Here is a 21626-nt window from a genome sequence, read left to right as displayed (position 1 = left end):
TTTACAAACTATAAAATACAATTTATTTTTAATGGGTGTCCGAATGCACACTGGGTTCCTCGGTTACGCTACAACGCCTTGCGCGAACATCGGTTACCATAGCAACCATCTTTCACTTCGTTTTATCTCTTTGCCTCACGGGTGTCTTTTCGGACATATTACAGGAGGGGGGATTATCGGCAAAGGGGGAATATATTACGGACATTACAAGTAACCATTAGATATTAAAGTGCAAAAAATACACAAATTCTTATGCACATCAGTCATAATACAAACGCTCACAGAGTTCCTTAAACAGTACACGATTTATGTTGGTCACGATTTCGTCAGGCAAGTTGTTTTATTCTGTAACCCTCTGTATTAGTGTTTTTTTGTTTTTTTTTTTTAAGTTTGCACGAGTTATTTGTTCGAGAAGAAATATAATGAGCTGCTTGGCAATAAGTAATTCTGAAACATGCAATGTGCGTGTTGGAACGGTTATGGAAGCTTGCCGGCAACACGTGCTCAGCAGCAGCGAGCTCAGCTATGGCTGCCAGCGCATACAGTAATAATAAATAAAATAAAATAAATACAATCAGAATAAAACGTCATATACATCAATGAAATTTAAAAATTGTAAAATGCCCTTTTCTTATAGTCATTGTCATGCTACAGGGAAGATACAGTTGCAGGGCAAGAGGTGAAGACTTAAAGAATTATCTCTCGAGAACTTAGGAGAATTCTGTTAGAGGATAGATTTATACAAAATCTGATAGCGTGCAGTCCCTACTATATAGCCCTCCGAAACCTTTGTAAAATACTTAGTGGTTGTTTAATAAATTTGATATAACCAAAACCGAACGAAGATTTCTATATGAGTCAATAGATGAAATCGAATTTTTTCTCAAGGAACCTACGAAAACAGTCATAGGTTAATAAAAGTTTTCTTGGACTAATAAATCTAGCTTACCTTAATACACCTGGGAGAACTTTCCCTTATTTGATTTTATTGTTATGTTGCGGTTTTCACACCTCTGCCAAGAGATGGCGCAAGTGGTTTTTGTATCCTCGGTGCTATCTTTCCAAAAAATACGTGTGGGGTCCAACAAGTCTTGCACGCCTTGGACCTCACTAGATGCGCGCTTATATGGAACGTGTCGGCCGGCTCCGGCCGAGAATCTGCCGATGAGAACGAGAAGACAGGCAACCGATCTCGATGTTGACTAGGGCAGATCTGAGGCAAGCGCCTCGAGCAGATTTATTTATCATACTTTTGGTGACCGAATCATGTCTTGCCGCCACGCGGCCCGTGGTTTTGTACAACACGTGACACCTGCAATCGGCGCAATGTAGGTGGTGCCATCTCTGAATGAAAGACATCCCTAAACATAATCACTACATTCTCCTCCCCTTATAGAAAAGAAACGTAAAAGGAAAAATACATATTTACAGAATCATAGGAACAAAAATAACCGCACATAGTATATAAAAAAATCAATTTTTTTAGAGAGTATATCAATAATTCATCAATCTCCCCTCCATAAAAAAACAGAGCAGCGGTAACACAGACAATTTCAATTATTCAAAACGACACACTTAATAAATTGTCTATGATAAACTAGACAAAAAAAATAGGCATCGCATAGAGTAATATACACAAGGTAAAGAGCGGACACTACCATAGGCCCCAGCGGCCCAGATAGACCAGTGACAGGTAGCGCTCCTAGCGGGCGGTATTAAGCATAATCTGATTCCATTTCCGGTCAAATTAGTTTCGGTTTCGGTTTGGGCGTTTTTGCTCCGGTTTTCCGGTACCCCTCTCTCTCTCTCTTTCGTCCCCGCCTCGCTCGCTCTCGGGACTCCCAAGAGCGAGCGAGGGAGTCCCGAGATTTTTTTTTTTTTTTTTTTTTAATATTGACGCACCTTTTTTTTTTGTTTTTATGATAGAGTCCGGGCAAAATGTGTCAAACAATAGTTCAACTTACTACACAAAGCAGAAGTATATATATTTCTTGTTCTTTTTCTATTGTAAAGCATTAAAGTTACACAATCGCCGCATTGACTCCTGACTGGTGGAGCATTTTGGGGTCAACAACAGTAAGTGGTTCGAACACATTTTATTGGACCACATTCATGCATACATGATTTACTTCGGAAGCTCTGTATGTTTTATACGAAAGAGATCGATACTCACAAAAAGAAATTAATATAAAGGACTTCAGCATATCGTACACTTCGTAATAGATTCTTAGCGGAACCGAGTTAACAAAACCTTTCCACGGAGAACATGCTGTATGATACATTCACTTTCACGCCGACTCGGGTACGGGAAGTAAGTGCAAAAAGAAATAAGACATCGCTATCATTACCAGTCATAAGAGTATAATAACAGTGCGAAGCACACGCCGGATAGTACAAATTCCCGATTTCCGGCAAATATAAAAAAACACCAATTTGCATAGCCTCAAACTCACCGCGGGCGAGCCATTACCAAACAATGACAACTCTATTCGAAATCTGACAAGATTCAACGTCCCTAAACATTCCACGAAATTGTTCAGAAAAGAAATATGGCTTCAGAAAAAAGCGGCTAAAGAACTATGGACAGTGGATACAAAAGTGGATACATTTTCTTTCAAATACTTTTAGCCTCTATACACAATTTTCTATCGAAATTTTGTAGAAAGTGGACAAATATTTTTGTTAGGGAGCCGTGATACACATTCGCTGGAAAAAGAGGAAACAGATATTGGGAGAGCAAGCTGCACCGCCCACTTAATACGCACTTTTTGTTTTTGGTTTGGCAACCGCCTCTGTTAATACACTATTAACAGTTAAACCTGTCTCGTTGCTTACTAGCCACTGAAGAGTGCAACCAAACTTTGTCCAAATTCCGGTTAAGAAATGAAACATGTCAACACAAGCCTATTCTGCAAAACAGTTTTAAAAACCCTTTGTGGTATTCCTCTGGGCAAAGGCTAAAACTACCCAGACCTCAAAGTGTGCTATACAAGGCGGCACACACTCCTCGAACATGTGTCACAGTATCTAGTATGGGAAGAAAGTGATTTTCTAGTTGCTGAATGAAATGAAAGGCATCCCGTGATGGTACTACTAAGTTCCCGCTGAATTTTCCAGGCACGTGGTATGCTTTAGGAACAAGACAGTACTGGTGAGGCCTGGTCAAGTTATTAGACTCATCCGATAGCAGCTGAGAACAGCCACAGCTGTAAGTTGTCTGTTCAAGCAAAAGCTTGATCAAATAGCCACAAACGTAATAAAAATTGGACGAGTCAATTATGTTAGACCTGATGTCTGATGCCAGCTCAGAAATATCCTTTAGTGGCGGGAAGTTATCAATTGGAAGACATTCCACAATGTCTGAAATTAAACTTTCATGGTGCGAAGATATTTGCAACTCCTTTAGGAGGTCCCCAGCCTTTTCATCCTCTACGTTTTCATTGTCCGACAGTTTGAACAGTTTCTTTATCGAGGTGTTTTAGTCCTGAGGTGAACTGATGCACATTTGGGTTTGTGTTGCAGCCTAGCATTTGTCGTATATAGCTCCAAAAACGTTCTCAAGTGTGTCTTGCTGCAGGCGTCGTGTAAGTAAGAACTTAAAGTCATGGCTGCTTGAAAGCTCGTCCCAGAGCATGAGGACACTTTTTATAGTAACTTGCCACCCAATGATGCCTTATGGCTGCCTCCTACTTTGGAACTGCCATGCTGAAATCCATCCGAGTTACTGGTGGAGAAAATCAAGTATTTCAGATTCTCCCTTCAGAATGGCATGACGCAACTTCTGCCCTGTCTTCTTGAATTTTTTAGCTATTTAGACAATCAAAGAGTATGCACATTCTATCACAGAAATAGGCTGTAGCCATGGCTGCCTCAGGAAGTTCCTTGGCATAAACAAGGGGTATGATTGCAAGAAAGAGTGAGGCACTCAGTACCTGTGGGGCACAATTTTCTTCCATGTTACAGAAAGGTTCTTGAAAAAATGTGTCTCTCAGTAAGTTTCGGAGCCAATTGCAAGCTCATCTCATGGATAGAACAATAAAGTTCAACAATAGAAGATCACTCAATGACCTCATATCCAATGCAAAGTTTGTGGGCTTGGAGATTGCTCTTGGTTGTTTTGGGAAGGTGCGGAACATCAAAGACAAAGTAAACGTGTTCGTTGTCAACTTCAAAAAATAGCTTATCAACACACACACCAAGCTTACGTTTGAAGCCTTCTAACCACAGACCACACAGCCTTTACTGTGAAGCCAACAGTCTTAAGCTCTCGAATGAGAGAAATGAGGAGACTGCGTTAAAGGGGCGGTGCAACGATATTCAATTGGAATGTTTTTCACTTTACACAAGCTTACTGGCGCTAGGGGGACTCGAGGATACTCGCACCCAACTCCACTGACCAAGAAACTCCTTTGTTGCGCTGTAATTTCGAGGACAAAACAGAGTGTTTTCATTCAACCTCTCCTTCGCAAAACCTGATGACGTACCTGGGCGGTACCAGTACCGCCCAGTGACGATATTTGAATGCGGCTCATAGATTGTACCCGAGCATTGCGTGGGCACTCGATTTGGGCTCGTGATAATCTATAGCTCGAGAAGCATTCGGGTAGTGTCCTGTGTCCAATCGCTGCAATGACGAAAACAGCCGAACCATAACAATGTCTGGAACGGAGCGCGTGTCCTGTGCCTTGCCAACCCCAGCGCATGGCTATAATCAACATCGGCGGCATATAATCGGCTCCATATCACGTGGCCGCTTGTTCTGGCTGCGAGTTGAGGGGGTGAACTTTGCTCGTTTTTCTTTATTTTTTTTTTCTGCGACTTCGACCGCGTGTGGTGAAAAACGAACGGGTATTTTACAGGTCATTAACGTGAGGGATCCGTTCTAAGTTGTATTTGCGCAAAATACAAAAATCGTTCCATCGCCCCTTTAAACAGAAGACGTTGTTGGAGTGTGCACAACAGTGTATGCAAGGGGCTAAACGCACCTCCTGGAAATTTCAGACAGCATAACAACCAAGGCTCTATCTGCAATGTTAGAGGTTCGTTCAACACCGTCATCTGTAAACCCATGGACAATGTCGTGTGCAGGGTCGTAAGTTAAATTTTTTTTTTTTTTAACAATCTTATCGAAAATCAACATGCACACACGTTCAAGTGCAGCCAGACAGCCCGGCAGAAACAACAGCGCGAGAAGCTAGAACCGATCGGCTCCACGAATTCACGCCGGGCATGCGAGCACGCGGGCGGTCATGCGTCACCTTGATTGATGCAAAGTCGACCGAACCTGATGCAGCAGAAAGCACAGATGGACGGCACGCACGGCACAGACGAACGACGCAGGGACGAGCAGAGGCGACGGCGTGCAGGCAGGCGGGCCATGGCAGGCGCCATTCATCACGTGGTTTTTGTGACGTATTTGATTGAAACTAATTAGTCGTTTTAAGTACTTTAAATAATTTTAAAGCATTGCCAATTAAAAAATAAATACTTTTCACAGAAAGAGTTTTAATTAATGTTAACCAAATTGCAGAAAAGCGCCACGTAGCGGAGGGTATGAAACGTACTATCTGGGCCGCGAATCGGCTCATGTGTCCTCTCTTTACGTTTACTATATTACTCTATGGGCATCGTTGCTACATTAAGCTGGGCACACCACTGTTCAGTTCAGGCACCACTGCGTGGAAAGTCCCATTACAGTGCAAAATAGTTCAGTTCGTGAGAGGTGACGTTAAAAAAAAATCAGAAAAAGTCGCTTTAGTTCATTGCACAAGGTAATTGCCAGATGGAGAAAACAGATTATTGTTTCCATAAAATGAAAGCACGTAGTCCTTCAGTCGCTGTGGAAGTCTTCTTTGACGTACTGGCCGACTGTGGAGTTGAGTTGGCGTAGTCACGGTTGCTTCCGGGACGCAGGGGTGAGTACTGCTACCGTTCGCGCTCTCTTCAAGGGGAGGCATGGAGGAAGGTGTTCCAGGATTAGATACAGCGGGGCTGCTGGTTGCCATCGGGATGAACGGTTGAAAATGATCTTGAACCTCGAGACTTGGGAACACAAGACTGCTCAATAGAGAGTTAGACGAAGGCACCTGCGAGGATGTACCTGGCACAGCAGGTTCAGAGCTGCAACTAGTCCTACTTGTAGCTGGACTGCAGACAGGATCGGGTGGAACCGTGACAGTAGGGTTGCCCAACGGAAAATGGTGTCTTATCGGAGCAGGTTCGTTTTCATCTTCATCATCCCAGGAAAGATCTGCATCCTGCTGCTCCGGTGGAATGAACGCTCTTGTTAATTTGTCGGCGTTTCATATTCGCCCGTCAGCGAATTTGTAAGTGGCCGGGCCCACTTGAGTTTGAATAACTTGTGGCGTTGAATACTTAGTTTGTAATTTATTCCTGTGTTGTGGTCGAAAAATCCGGACTGCTTGGCCAGCGACGAACCTCGGCCACCGAACAGCCCTTCGAAAGTTCGAGTACGACTTCATTTTCTGTTGGTGACTACGCACTCTCGCATGAAGATCAGTCCGGCTTGACGAGACAACCGGAGCTTCGGGGGTTGGCATCCCTTGAATGTCTAACTTGGATTTATGGGTCCGTCCATGAAGCCGTAGGGAAGGTGCTTGGCCTGTTGCTGAATGAGGAGGTCGTCGGTTACTTCGCAAGGACGTTCCTTTTGTCTGGTCCCCAGAAGTAGAGGCCAGCTTCCGGAAAGTAAAGGAGTGCCTTAAGAATGCACCAATTCTCTCTCTCTTTGATCCGACGCTTCCAGTCGTGGTATCCACTGACGCTTCCATGTATGGGTTGGGTGCCGTGTTGCAACAGCAGATAGGAAACAAAACTACGGACAGTAGCTTTTGCCTGACGCTCACTTACTAACGCTGAGCGCATGTATTCTACCGGAGAAAAAGAGGCACTGGCATGCCTCTGGGCCTGCGAAAAATGGCATGTTTACCTTTGGGGTCGTCATTTCGTAATTCGCACTGATCACCAAACCTTGGTAACGTTACTTTCTAACAGAGGGTCTGGAGTTCGACCTCTCCGGATCACTCGGTGGACAGCAAGGTTGTTAAATTATAACTTTACAATGGAGTATCAAAAAGGGGCGGACAACTTGGTCGCCGATGCCCTGTCCAGACTTCCTGTGCCAGACGCACAAAACGGTACGCTGTTCGAAGAGGACGTAGTTTCCCTCGTTATGCTTCCTTTGACATTAACTGATTTTCAAGACGCTACCACCACAGATGTTGTCCTTCCTCGTGTGATCCGATATACTCTTTCGTCATGGCCGGATGATAGCTTCGCCTTGACCGACCTGAGACCTTACTTCAATATAAGAGATCAACTGTCTTTACATAACGTGATCCTTTTCCAAGGGGAAAATATTGTGGTACCCGAACAGTTACGTGACCGCATCGTCCAACTGGGCCACGAGACGCACCAAGGTATTTTTCGGACAACGACCATCATCCGAGGCAAGTACTAGTGGCCCCGAACGTCTCAGGAAATCAAAGAACGGTTTCAACATTGTACGGTATGTAACTCAACTGACAAAACTGCAAAGAGAGCACCTGCACCATTGCAACCAGTGGAGTTTCCCAAACAACCGTGGGAGAAGCTGGGGCTGGATATTGTGGGACCGTCGAACACGCACCTCCAAGTCAACGCTTCTTTCTCGTACTAATAGATTATCACTCAAAATGGCCGGAAGTGCAACCGGTGGCATCAGTAACTTCAACAACTGTTATTAACTTCCTGAAACCTGTCTTTGCCCGCGAGGGTCTTCCTTGCGAAATCGTTTCGGACAACGGCGTCCAGTTTGTTTCACACGAGTTTCAAGAATTCCTACACCAGCATGGAATTAAGCATACCAAGACATCTTTATATCACCCTCAAGCAAATGGCCAAGTGGAGCGGTTTAATCGCATATTGAAGTCAAGTCTTCGGCTAGCCGTCGTAAAAGGACGCCCTCTGCCGGATGCGAAGTAACCGACGAAGCGGCTCTACTAGAGTGGAACAATGCGGAATAAACTTGCTGTAGTACTCCACAAGCCCTAAGAAAGCCTTAAGCTTCGATGGATCAGAAGGAGTCTCAAAGTTTTTAACATCGTCTATTCTAGACGGGAGAGGAGCTAGCCCTTCCGTGGAAAGACGGTGTCCTAAGTACGATAGTTCTTGAACCCTGAAAACACCCTTACGGTTCAGCTTCATCCCTGCGCGTGAGATGCAGGACAATATCTCTCGTAAGTTTTCGTCATGTTCTCTCTGCGACTAGCCATACACTATGATGTCATCGAGATAGAATCGGACACCTTTGCAGTTTCTCAAAACCTTGGACATGATGTCTTGAAAGGCCGCAGGTGCTGAAGCCAGTCCGAAACAGACTCTTTTAAATCGAAAAAGGCCTTCATGTATGATGAAAGCGGACAAATCCCTGCTTTCCGGGGCAAGCCGGATTTGGTGGTAAGCTGAGGCCAGGTCCAACTTAGAAAAGAGGGAGGCTCCTTGCAGGGAGTTCAATAGTTCTTCGATATGTGGTAAAGGAAAGGAGTCGATGACGATGGCTTGGTTCGGCGCACGTAGGTCCACGCACAGACGAATACTGCCATTTTTTTTTCCTAACCACAGCAATGGGCGAGACCCACTCAGACGCATTGACGCGCTCAATGATGCCTTGATGTTCCAGCCTGAAAAGTTCTTCAGATACCGCATCGCGCAACGTGATGGGCAACCGACGTAACCTAGGTTGAACAGGTGGCACGTTGTATCGCACCTTGACGGTATGGGTGTGATTGTGCACCAAACCCAGCTTGAGGTTTTCTACACCAGCATGGAATTAAGCATACCAAGACATCTTTGTATCACCCTCAAGCAAATGGCCAAGTGGAGCGGTTTAATTGCGTATTGAAGTCATGTCTTCAGCTAGCCGTCGTACAAGTACGCCCTCTGCCGGATGCTGTCCAGGACTACCTGGAAGCTTACCGACGAGACCCATTCAGGCGCATTGACGCGCTCAATGATGCCTTGATGTTCCAGCCTGAAAAGTTCTTCAGATACCGCATCACGCAACGTGATGGGCAGCCGATGTAACTTAGATTGAACAGGTGGCACGTTGTATCGCACCTTGACGGTATGGGTGTGATTGTGCACCAAACCCAGCTCCGGGCTAAAAAGTTGCTGGAAGTCTTCGAACCCGGGAGTAAGCTGGGATACGTCCCGCGAAGGTGAAGATGCGGAGTGCGCAACAGGTGTCGACTCTGGGGCCCTTGATGAAACTTTTAGGTCCACTTGTTTGTCGGGTGACAGATGTGACTGTGATAGGTTAACACCCGGTTGTGAAGAAAACAGGATGCCGGGGACATCTGACGAACTTGGCTGGTGCGGTGGTTGGTGGGACGAAACAGTAAACGGCCGGCGCTGTGGAACTTTAAACGACGTCACATCCTGCCGGGGGTCCGGTCTTCCGTCCATAAAAGCAGCTGTGATCAGCTCCCGACAGAGTAATTTGCAACTCGCACACAGCATCGATGCCGAGTAAAGAACGTCCATTTTGACAGACATAAAACTCCAGTGGTGCAAAACGGTTCTTAAAAACGACTTGGCCAGTGAAGCATCCAAGGACAGGAATGGTTTCATGCATGTAGTGAACAAGTCTTCGTGCAGGTGGATGTAACTGAATCTGTCCGGAGTGATTAACTTCGTTAAAAGTTCTCTCGTTTAAAATCGAGACGTGGGATTAAGTATCAATCAGGAGCTTCAAAGGTAGTCCATTTCCCTGTATATCAGCGATGAAGGAATTTTGTCGGCTTCGGTCGACTATAGGTCCCTCTAAGGTTCGCACAGGGACGTCGTCGACGAACGTGACATTAGACTGGTAGTCGCAGTCGTCGTGCACTCCAACCGTGACTGGGACGGATCTCCGCGAAGGTGAAGGGTCCTGTTGACGTCTATGGGCGTGGCCCCGGGAAGGAAGTGGCGCTTGTCGTTGATCATATACGAAGGAATCTGATGGTGGTTGGCGACTCCTACAAACAGCGGCGAAGTGGCCCATCTTCAAGCAACGGAAGCACTGAGCGTGGAGTGCCGGACAGACGTCACGCGCATGGTTGCGACGTCCGCAAAACCAGCAGAGGTCGGGGCCGCCTGCTCGCTCGCCCATTCGTGAAGGAGGAACGTCACCACGCTGTTGAGGACCCACTCGCGCTTGCGGCCGCGGTACATGGTTGACGGCTGGAGGGCAGCAAGTCATCCGGGACGTCCTTGGTATTGGCGTGTACTGACGATAGAGCCAGGTAGGAAAACCTGGGTGGCCATCTTGGTTGAGTCCCTGGAATGCCAGTCGCCCTTGACCATCTTGATATCCCCGTCTTGGTGCGTGCGCCTGTTCGAAACGGGGTCGCTCGATGTACTGGACTTCACCGGAGCTTGAAGATGTCCCCGATAGCGACGTCTGGCGTTGGTGAAATTGTTCTGAGGTCCGAGCCAGTTGCTCAAATTGTAGAGCGAGCTGTACTGCCCGGTTAAGTGTAGGTACCGCAGTGCCAACGCACTCACGTAGGATACGGTCCTGAACTCGTCTGGAATCGAGACCCTCAAGGAACACGTCGCACAGACGTTCGTCTAGTGCAGTACCATATGCACAAAAAGAACCCTGATGTCTTAGAGCAGCCAGAAATTCTGAAACTGTCTCGCCAGGCAGCTGAGTCCGAGCGCGCAGTTTCTTGCGCTCCAAGGCAACACATCCCGAAAATTCAAAGTGTTTTTCAAGCGCGGCTAAAAACGCTTAAAACTCGTTCAGATGCTCCGTGGTGCTCAACTGAAAGGCAGAGACAATGCGCTGCCCTTCCACTCCCAACATCTAAAAAAGGACATGATTCTTCCGAGCCGGCGGAACGTCGTGGATACCGGTAGCGTGGAGATACGAAAGAAAGGCCTCCTTCCACGCTGGCCAGGCCTGTACAGGTGCGCCGGGAACGGCCAAGAAGACTGGAGGTGGCGGAATCGCCACCGCGATATTAGTCAATGCTGATTGAGTCCTTGCCAAGTAGTCTTAGATGAGCATGTGCATTCTAATATTCCATCCTCGTCGCCATTTTGTAATTCCCCTGTGCTATCTTTCCAAAAGATACGTGTGGGGTCCAACAAGCCTTGCACGCCTTGGACCCCATTAGGTGCGCGCTTACATGGAAGGTGTCGGCCGGCTCCGGGCGAGAATCTGCCGATGAGAACGAGAAGACAGGCAACCGATCTCGACGGTGACTAGGGCAGATCCGAGGCGAGCGCCTCGAGCAGATTTATTTATCATACTTTTGGCGACCGAATCATGTCTTGCCGCCACGCGGCCCGTGGTTTTGTACAACACGCGACACGTGCAATCGGCGCAATGTAGGTGGTGCCATCTCTGAATGAAAGACATCCCTAAACATAATCACTACAGTGGTCCATGTCCCGAATGGCTGGGGATTTTGCGTCGGACCTTTCTTACCCTTGAGTCAGGCAAGGCGGCCACTTTGAGCCGCCCCATGGAGAGAGGTCAAGCAAAAGTTCAAAATGGCTTTCTGGTGGCGCCTGGGATCAAAAGGCGCCCCGAGCGTAGGAGTGAGCTCGTGTGCACGTGAGGCTGTGTAATTTAAATTTGGGAGTTTACGTGTTAAACCAACGAGGTGCATCTGGCACGCTCCAGCGGAGGACTGAGGATTAACTTGGACCACCTGGGAATCTTATGACGTGCAACCGAAAGCTCGGTTTCACTGCGCCTTTTCCGCAATAAGCCTCCGTCAGTTCGCGGGCACCTCGGCCGTGATTCGGTCCCGCCGACTGGGGATTCAGGCCGGCACTTTGCCTCAAATCATGGGAATCATATGTTAAAATGTACCCTCCCTCATCTTCTGAATCGTTTTTATGAACTCAATATAGAAAACTTCAGTATGTCCACCAAACAAATAGGTTCACTTTTTGCCTAACACTAACTCTCATAAATGCTATATATATATAGAGAGAGAGAAAAAAAAAAACGAAGCGCAGGATGACGAAAAGTATATACGGAAGAAAACGCACCTGAGACGGTTTTTGGAGTTTTTAAAACATAGTATTGGTCAAGTTGGTCGACGTTTCGGCCTGAGCCAGACCTTTGTCGAGTCTCGAAAAAGGTCTGGCTCAGGCCGAAACGTCGACCGACTTTACCAATGCTATGTTTTAAAAACTCCAACAACCGTCTCAGGTGCGTTTTCTTCCGTATATATATATATATATATATATATATATATATATATATATATATATATATATATATATAAAGTTTAGTATGACACAAGCGTATATGTTTTGCACGTTTTTTTTTTTTTTACTTACTTTTTAGTTGTTTTTCCCCCTTTTGCTTACATTATTTTTTTCAGCAATAGAGGTGATGTTGTCTTTTCCGGGCTCTCTTATGATTATGTGGAATGCCAGTGTCCTTACGTTTATGTTTGTTTTTACCTGTGCTGTCAAGTCAAGGCTAGTCAAGCAGCGTTTGAGTTGCTTTTTTCTCTGCCTTTTTTCTCTGGTTCAGGTATCAATAAAATAATCTGAATTTGAATTTAAAGCTACTGAGATGGCACGAGGCTCTGTAGTCCACGATCTCGTTACCGCAGAAGCCCACATGCGAGGGGACCCACTGGAGCCAGAGGGAGTGTCCATGTACTTCAACCTGGCGTTGCGCCCGTCTGGCCTCGTTGGCATGTGGCCGTGGACCTGGCTTTCGTACACGCTGAATGCTTCTGCGGGAGTCCGTGATAAAAACGATTGGTTGTTGAGGCAAGGATTTCATCGCAGCCAGGGCTTTCGTGAATGTCCCAAGTTGTGGAGAACACCATGTGGTTAGTGCGGGCGCCCCAGTCCTTTTGTAAGGCCGGAATGTGAAAGACTGCCGAGCTGCTTTGCCGAACCCTGTTCACCGATCCGTCTCTGTGTATGTGAAGGTGCCTAAGGTACCCTGCGGTCAGGTGTTCTTCAGCAGCTGCCTTGAAAATTGGAGAGGGCGTGCTGGTACTCTTGCAAACGCGTGTAGGTATTCTACTAAATGCAGGCCTGCCTCACAGGGGGACGTCGTGCCGTGTCTTCAGCCTCTTGATTAGGGCCTTGCCCGGGCAGGTCTCGTCTAGGCGGATGATCTGCAGCAAAAGTCGTTGGGAGGCTCGAAGGTGCAAAGGAAGCGATCGGGCCTCCTCGTATACCCTCTTTTTTCTTGCGCTGCTGCGTACGCTTGGCGATGTTCGAAGCCCTGCACTGTGTAGCCGTTCAAGCTTCTCGGCCTGGCTGGGAAGAAGGTGCATGTATGGCCGCGGTGTTGCTTGCGGCGAGTGCCTCTGTAGGCACCTGCTGGGCTGACGTGCCTAGCACGTGGCTTCGTTACTTGGTCACGAGGTTTCTTCTTTTGCTGAGTCAAGCAGGTGCCGGCGTTGCTATCCTCGGGAAGACACAGGCGTTTATTGTCGATGTCGAGGTACCCGGTAGCTGGTTCGCGTCGAATCCCGCAACAATTTTTGACGGTGTTAGAGGAAGCGGTTCAGTGCCGTGCATCCCGGAATAATAATAATAATAATAATATTTATTTGCATACAAAAAATCTTATCCTGAGTGTTCTTGCACGGCTGTGCAGAAAGGTTAAAACCCGTACGCGAGTGCGCCTGCCAGCCCGCCACCCAGGAATGTTTCTTGCAGCGAGTCTTTCGCCGTAAACAGTCATAGACGGTCGTAACTAGGGATGCCGCGAACCACCCTAGGTTCGATTTCGGAAGATTTCGATATTTTCGAACCGAACTGATATTTGAAATCGAAAGGTTTCGATATTTTCGACCGTACGAAGATTCGAATCCGAAAATTTCGCAACTTTCAAAAATCGCGGAGTGTCGAATTAGAAAAGTTCGAAGATTTCACGGTTTCTAAAAGTTCGGGTTCGATTATTTCGAATATGTTTTTACTTGAGGTTCAAGAAATTCGAAGATTTTGAACTTTCCTAACTTGAAATTTGAGAGATTCGAATGTTTCGAATATATTTGAATCTGAAATTGGAAAAATTCGAACGTTTCGAATTCTTACAGACATGAAGTTCGATAAATTCGAAGATTTCGAATTTCTTTCTACATAAAGTTCGAAAAGGTCGAAGGTTTCGATTCTCTTTTAGCGCTAAATTCGAAAACGAAACTTAGCTTTTGAATTCCTTTAAAGTCGACATGGATGACGAGACGGTGGCGGACGGACAGGACGGATGGATCCGGGTAGGAAGACGCGGAACGAAGACGGCACGACCGGCGGAAGCAAGAAGTTTCGGCAAAGTTGTCGACCGTGTGATTCGAGCGAGTCGAATGCCCCGTTTTGGAGTACGAGGGGACACCAAGATCATCGTTAGGCCCCGCGGGGGCTTGGATTTAAGAAGGGTCTCAGACGTAGCTCTGGCAGCGGCTGTCAAGAACGCGGCCGGTGTAGAGCTCCCAGCGGCAAGTGAAGACCTGGTGTGTATCAACGGCACCCAGAACGTGATTGTAATAAGCTGCTCGTGTAAGGAGCGCGCAAGGAAGTACGTCGGAATCACGGCCCTGAAGATGGGTGATACCCTGTACGAGGCACGGGCTTACGCGACAGTCCCCGAAGGATGTGCAAAGGGGGTAATCCGCGGGATACCCCTGACGCACACGAGGAAGCAGATCGAAGAGGCGCTGCTTGGTCCCAGGAATCCGTCCCTTATCGCGGCGGAGCGCATCGGTTCATCTGGTGCTGTGATTGTGGTGTTCGAGGGGGAGGTGGTCCCATCTCGCGTGGTCTACGATAGCGTTGTGCTGCGGTGCACCTTATACCGAAAGCACTACGAGGTATGCCGAATCTGCGGGAAAGTCGGGCACCGGGCGGACGTCTGCCCGACCCCAAGCGCTCGTCGATGCCTGGGATGCGGCAAAGACCCAACGCCCGGACATGAGTGTATGGCCAAGTGTAAGCTGTGTGGTGGTCCGCACGAGACTGGGGACAGAAGGTGTAAGAACAAATTTCGTGAACCTTACATTGTTCGTAGTAGGAAATGGGAAAGGAGCCAGATCGGGGCACGTGCGCGTAGCCCCTCGATCCCTCGGTTTACTGGTGGCGATTTCCCCGCCGTAGGTAGGGGGCGCTCAAGCTCCGTGGAGTCGCGTACCTCGCGGAGCCGCAGCCGTAGCACAGGCCGCCAGGTGTCGTGGGCTCAGGTTGCTGCAAAAAAGCCCTCTACTGGGAAGGGTAGTAAGGATAATGAACTAATGGAGAAGATGAAAGTCATGGAAAGGGAACGGCAAGAGCTGATTCAGACAAACAAAGAGTTAAAAGCAATGGTCGAGGCGCTAACGCGTAAGGTAGACCAGATGGAAATATCGTCTGACGCGAGCGGTAATAGCCCGCCTATGAAGCGTAAGGTCGTGGGGGATAAGGCCAAAGCCGTCGGAATCGCGGCAGGAAAAGAGCAGGTGCAAGGCCAGGTAGACTGGGAAAGAAGGTTCGGGGTTTTGGAGCAGAGTATGGCCCAGATAATGTCTAAATTGGAACACGTCTGCAGGTGTGTGGACGGTATCAGAAGCAGGGTCGAAAAGCTTGAAAACAGGAATGGATAGTTTGCTCATATGGATTTGGAATTGTAATGGATATGGAAACAAGAGGGCCAGGTTGCAACAATTTCTCAGGAGTAGGCATCGCAAACCAGACGTTATCTTGATGCAGGAAACTGTGATTGAATGTGTAACCCTACCGGGATATGTGGCATACAGGGCGCAGGGGGGGCCCCCTGGTAGAGTCAGGGGAGTTTGTACGTTTGTAAGAAGAAAGTGGCCGGTGTTAGTACACTGTATGGATGGGGATGAAAATGTAGAAAGAATCGCAGTAGAGGTCCTCGTGGGCAGGGTGGGAGTATGCGTATGCAACATTTATAGTAACCCCCACTTTAGACGGCAAAGGTTCAGCAACATTCTGCACGGTGCGGTCGGCTGGGCAGACGGAAGAAGCTTAGTGGTGGCCGGGGACTTTAACGCTAGCCATGAAACTCTAGGACATGGCCACAACACTAGAAAAGCTTTAAACCTTTTCTCAGACGCGGAGGAAGTGGGGTTAATGCTGGTTACGGATCCTGGCCTGCCCACACGGGCTGCGCGGCATTTTGCTGATAGGGATACAACTCCTGACCTGGTCTACGTCAATGACGCTAGGATCTCATGGGAAAACCTAATGGAAGATCTCGGCAGCGATCACCGGGTAGTGGAGATTGAGGTACCATTGAGGGAGAAACCGCGGCAGTGGAGAGTAAAGGGCCTGGTCAATTGGGACCTTTTCAGGGCTTTATGCCCAAGCGGCCCCATTGAGAACGTTGAAGCGTGGTCGAGGGAACTGACGAATACGGTTGAAAGCGCGAGAAGGGAAGTGAACCTTGATGAGGCAATAAATAATGCAGTAGGGGGCATAGTAGATAGCCGACTGATATCTTTATTAGAGGCACAGGATTCTATCAGGATGAGGTGGAGGGCAACTGGTAGGCGCAACAGAGCCCTGCGCAAAAGATTGGCTCAGCTTAATGGGGAAATCAGGAAGCATTGCGAAGCGCTGTCCCGTCAGCAGTGGGACGACGTGTGCGCGCGAGCGGAGGGCAGCCTACATTGTGGAGACACATGGCAACTACTTAGACACCTTATTGAACGAGGACTCGACCAAGGCGGCAAAGGGCCGCAAGCTTAAGGAAGTGGTCGGCAGATCTGTAAGGGATCTGGGGGTACAAAAGGTCAAAGATTGGCTTAAGAACAAATTCCTGGGCAAAGGTGAGAAAACTTGTGGAGTACGGTACGAAGGGCCAGAGAATCCAGAGTTGGACAAACCATTCGAGATGTGGGAGCTTAGGGCGGCACTAACTAAAGCTAACCGTCGCTCAGCTCCGGGATTGGACGGGATCAGTAATTCGGTCTTGTCAAATCTATCAGATGAGGGACTAGAGAAACTATTAGACCTGTACAACAAGGTGTGGGAAGAGGGAGCCCTCCCTGAGCCCTGGAAAGTAGCAAAGCTGGTGCTAATACCCAAGCACAACAAGCCGCCGGACCTGGAACACCTCAGGCCAATTTCCATCACCTCGTGTGTATGTAAACTCCTTGAACATATGATCCTAAGGAGATGGCAAGCGTTCTTGGAAAGCAAAGGGTACTTTCCGAGCTCAATGATCGGCTTCCGCGAGGGTCTGGGTGCACAAGATGCCATGCTCATCATAAAACACGAGGTGGTGGAAAGCAAGAAGCCCGGGGTGATTCTAGGTCTGGATCTAAAAAGTGCGTTCGATCGAGTAACCCATGAAGCCATCCTAACCGGAGTTAGCAAGGCGGGGCTAGGGAATAGAAGTTTTGCCTTCGTAAAGGATTTCCTGTCTAACAGGAGAGCTAAATTGGTGGCCGGGGATCTGGAGGTAGGCGAAGGGAACCTAGGTAATGCTGGCACACCACAGGGTTCAGTGATATCTCCTGTGTTGTTCAACATAGTGATGGTGGATGCAGTACGTGCTCTACGTCGGGAAGGAATACCACATGTAGTATACGCCGATGACATTACTATGTGGTGTCTAGACAAACGACGCGAGGTTGTGAGAGGGACCCTGCAAAGAGGTATCGAACTGGTGGAAGAAAACTTAGAGGGAACGGGACTGGTGTGTGCACCAGAAAAATCTGAGTACTTAATGTGTCAACAACATCGAAGCTCGTGGAAAGAAGTATTACTGTACGCGGACGGAGGGTTGATACCGAAAGTGCCTACGCTTCGGGTGCTGGGTTTGGTGTTACAAGAAAAGGCGGGCAACTCCGCCATGCTAGACAGGCTGAGGGCAAAGGTCCTGGCAGCCATGCGATTAATACAGAGGGTCTCCAGTAGGAGACGAGGCATCAGAGAAGAGGGAGTGTTGAGGCTAGTCCAGGCTTTTGCCCTCAGCCATATCATGTATGTAGGGCCATATCTCAAATGGTGGAAGGCCGAGCTAAACAAGCTGGATGCGATGGTGCGGAAAGCTTGCAGAGCCGGTTTGGGGGTGCTCTCTTTCACGCATAACGCCGACCTGGACGCCCTTGGGGTGCATAACTCGGTGACCGAGATGATTGAGGCACACCGAGAAGCTCAGGAGTTAAGGCTTGCCGGTACTGCGGCTGGACGAGAAATTCTCGCCCGAGTCGGCGTAAGTCGTGGAAACACCGGACTAGCTGAGTTACCCAATGAGACCATGAGATGTGTGAAAGTGCGCCCGATCCCGAGACACATGCACCCCACGAGGGACGCTGGGCGTCGTGCGGCCAGAGCGCAAGCTCTGGAGCGACTGTTCTTGAAATCTGGAGGAGCGGTCTGTGTTGATGCAGCTGTACGTGATGGAGTTGGGGTGGCGGTTGTCACGGATCTGGCCACCGGGGAAATCAAGACGGCCCTGAGTGTTAGGGGCGGAGATGTTTGTGTAACAGAAGGAATTGCCATAAGCCTAGCGGTTTCCCTGCCAGGAGTTAAAGCAGTGCTAAGCGATTCGATGACTGCGGTGAGGGGGTACGCGCGCGGTCGTGTTCCGCCTCTAGTCGCCAAGCTGTGCAAACCTCGTAACGAGGTGGAAGTGGTGTGGACCCCTGCGCACATGGGCGGCAATGTCGCTCCTGACCGAATGGCCCGAGAGTTATTAGGCCGGGCTTTCGGTGGGGCGGCGGTGTTCGCTCCGGTGGGCTACGGGGAAGTATTACGAGCGAAACGAGAAGCGCGGCGGGTGTATCCCCCTCCGCACGAGAACCTAAGCAGAGAGGAAGCCGTCCTTCTAAGGCAGCTTCAAGTGAAATGCATCTTCACGCCGGTGTTGGGCCGGTATGTGGCTCCGGACGTGTACAGAACGGATGCGTGTGTTATATGTGGGGAAAAGGCTACGGTCATGCACGTGTTGTGGGACTGCAGTCCGGTAGGCGCGCCTGGAACGTTGCCTGAGATGTTGGACGCCGGAGTCAAGGATACGACACTGGAAGGACAGCGAAGGGCCGTTCAGAAGGCTCGGGAACTGAGGGACAGGCAGGTCCGCAACCGGGCCCCCTGCACCCTTACCCCGGGTGGGGCTTTCGGCCTCCCCTAGCCAGATGGGCTAGCTTTTGAAGACAAATAAAGACGTTTATTCCTCCTCCTCCTTCCTTTAAAGTCCAAGTGTGCAAAGTTCGAAGTCCGGTTTTCTTGTTCCACCACAGTTTCAGTTTCAAATAACGTTTACACGCCTCACTGGTTTTAACGAAATCAGGTTTAGAAATGTTCGGGCGTGATATGCAGATTGCGCGAAGTTTGTCAGACAATTAAATGAGACGACGAGTGTCCCGGATGTGCTGGATTATTTGCCAGTGCATAGTGACGTGTGCAGATCAGTAATTGTGGCCGCCAGCCCGGGGTGGTCTTTAACGTGCATCACGCAGTAGTGATCACACGAACGCACTGTTTAACGATACTCATCCAGTTCGAAACGGTCGGGGGCAGGCAGGTGGTTGAGGGTCACTTGAGGCTCAGAAAAACCTTGAAGCAATCTGGCAAACTGCCTCCCCACCCCCTTGCACGCTGGTAGTAATCCGCTCGAACGCCGCCCGAGTGACGCTGGCATATAGTAAGTTTAGTTTGTACATGATGCAAAATCCTGAGACTGGGAATGAAATTTGAAAGAAAAAGTGTAAGAAGACAGAAAAAAAGGGACAGGACAACGTCTCAAACTCAGCTCAGGACAACGTCTCAAACTCAACTCAGCTGAAAACTCAGCTCAGGAATAACGTCTCAAACTCAATTTAACGGAGTTTGAGACTTTGTCCTGTCCCCTTTTTTCTTTCTTCTTACACTATTTCTTTCGAATTTCATTCCCAGTCTTGGGATTTTGCATCATGATCAGCATACACCAGCTCGCCTGCACCTTGACAATTTTTTAGATAGTAATTGTTTTGGAGGCTTATTTTCGGAGACGGAAGAAACGCCGAGCAGAAAGCACAGAAGCCGACACAACTTGAGGTCGAGGAGCATTCTACCATACCAGCAGCGTCGGAAGAGGAAAAACGGGGGGGAAGGGGGAGGGGAGGGCTCCAGTCTCCCCCCCCCCCCCTCCCCCCCCCCCCCCCCAGATATTTTGGACTGTTAAAAAAACAATACTTGGAAAAAGGGCATGGTCGAGCTTATTTTAATCTGAAATTGTTTACGCATATGTATAGCTACTGTCGCTCTTCACTGCATAAAAGATCGCGTAGGTGGTCATTGTTAGAAACTCGTTGTCAGAAGGCACTGCTCGTCACATGCTTAGTGGTTCGGAAGTTCAAAGCTATGTCTTTTCGACCTAAATAACTGTGCCATTGGTAAAAAATAATTAATAAATAAACATAACAATAAATGCAAAAAATAAAAAGCTGGAGAGAAAAAACTATCAAGAATCCGCCGGAAGTGTGGTATTCTTGCATACTCAGTGGCCCCAGAACTACGAAACGAATTTCTCACACCAAATAGTGTACAGGCTAAAAAGAACACATCCCAAAAAAGTGAAATAAAAAAATTTTTTTTTTGTTTGTTTTTTATGACGTGCCGAATTTGAGCAATATTTGAAATCTTTTTCCCTGAGCTAATTTATTCCTCAACGTGAAAAGAACAATATATACATTAATTTGTAGTCTGCAGATAGTAATGATATGTACTGTCTGTGGTGTTTATTTAAATGCGATACCTCAAACAATTTCGGCGAAAAAATTACCAAGTTTAGGGCATAATTGCCCGTAGATACATATTTGGATATTTCTTCGAAACTCGTCTTGAACAACAATAATCATACCTTAAGACGACGCTTACCTAGGTTATACATTGATCATTTTTAAAAAGTTTAACATCTCTACCATAAATATCTTCGGCTTCAAATATGCCACAAACGACAATTGTCAAAAACCCGTCGTCCTTCCTCGCTCTTTCGGGAATTTATTTCTTAAAAACCAAGCATGCCAGATGATTGAAATAAACAGCATTGTCTTTCGCAAAGAATGCGGCACCACATGTAAAAATGCGCGAGAAAAAATTACGAATGTACCTCACTGCTTAAATCTAAATGAAACCGCCCGCCCGCCCGTCTTTAAAGGGATACTAAATCGAAATTTGGATTTCGCAAAGTAAGGCTGCAGAAGTGTTGAACGGGACGCTACGAACTCCAAAACATCACTCGTACATCGATATCTCAAACGGATGGCCGTACATTTGGAAAAGAAGGGCGCGATCAAGCGAGTTCTTTGACGTAGCTGTCCTCCGGGAGAATTTGAGAATGAGGAGAAGCGGCCTCGCTTCTCTCCTCCTCGCTTCGGTTGACCAGCTTGACGGGACGTAGCGAGGAGGAGAGAGAATGGGAATCGTGACGTGCTTTGTCTCCTCGGCCTGGTTCAATCGCGCACTTCTTTTCCAAAAAATACGGAGATCCGTTAGATATATCGCCGTGTGAGTAATATTTTTTGATTTTGCAGCTTCCCGCCTATCCGCCCGGACTTGTTTAGTGAGCTCGAAATTTCAGTTCAGTATCCCATTAAGTTCGACGAACTTCGAACTTTTACCCTAAAATTCGAAGTTCGTCGAACTTTTGACTTTTCAGGAATTGA

The sequence above is a fragment of the Ixodes scapularis genome, unplaced genomic scaffold (genome assembly GCF_016920785.2).
Source record: "Ixodes scapularis isolate PalLabHiFi unplaced genomic scaffold, ASM1692078v2 PGA_scaffold11__112_contigs__length_91849675, whole genome shotgun sequence".
Taxonomy (NCBI): domain Eukaryota; kingdom Metazoa; phylum Arthropoda; class Arachnida; order Ixodida; family Ixodidae; genus Ixodes; species Ixodes scapularis.
This window is presented reverse-complemented; position numbering follows the sequence as displayed.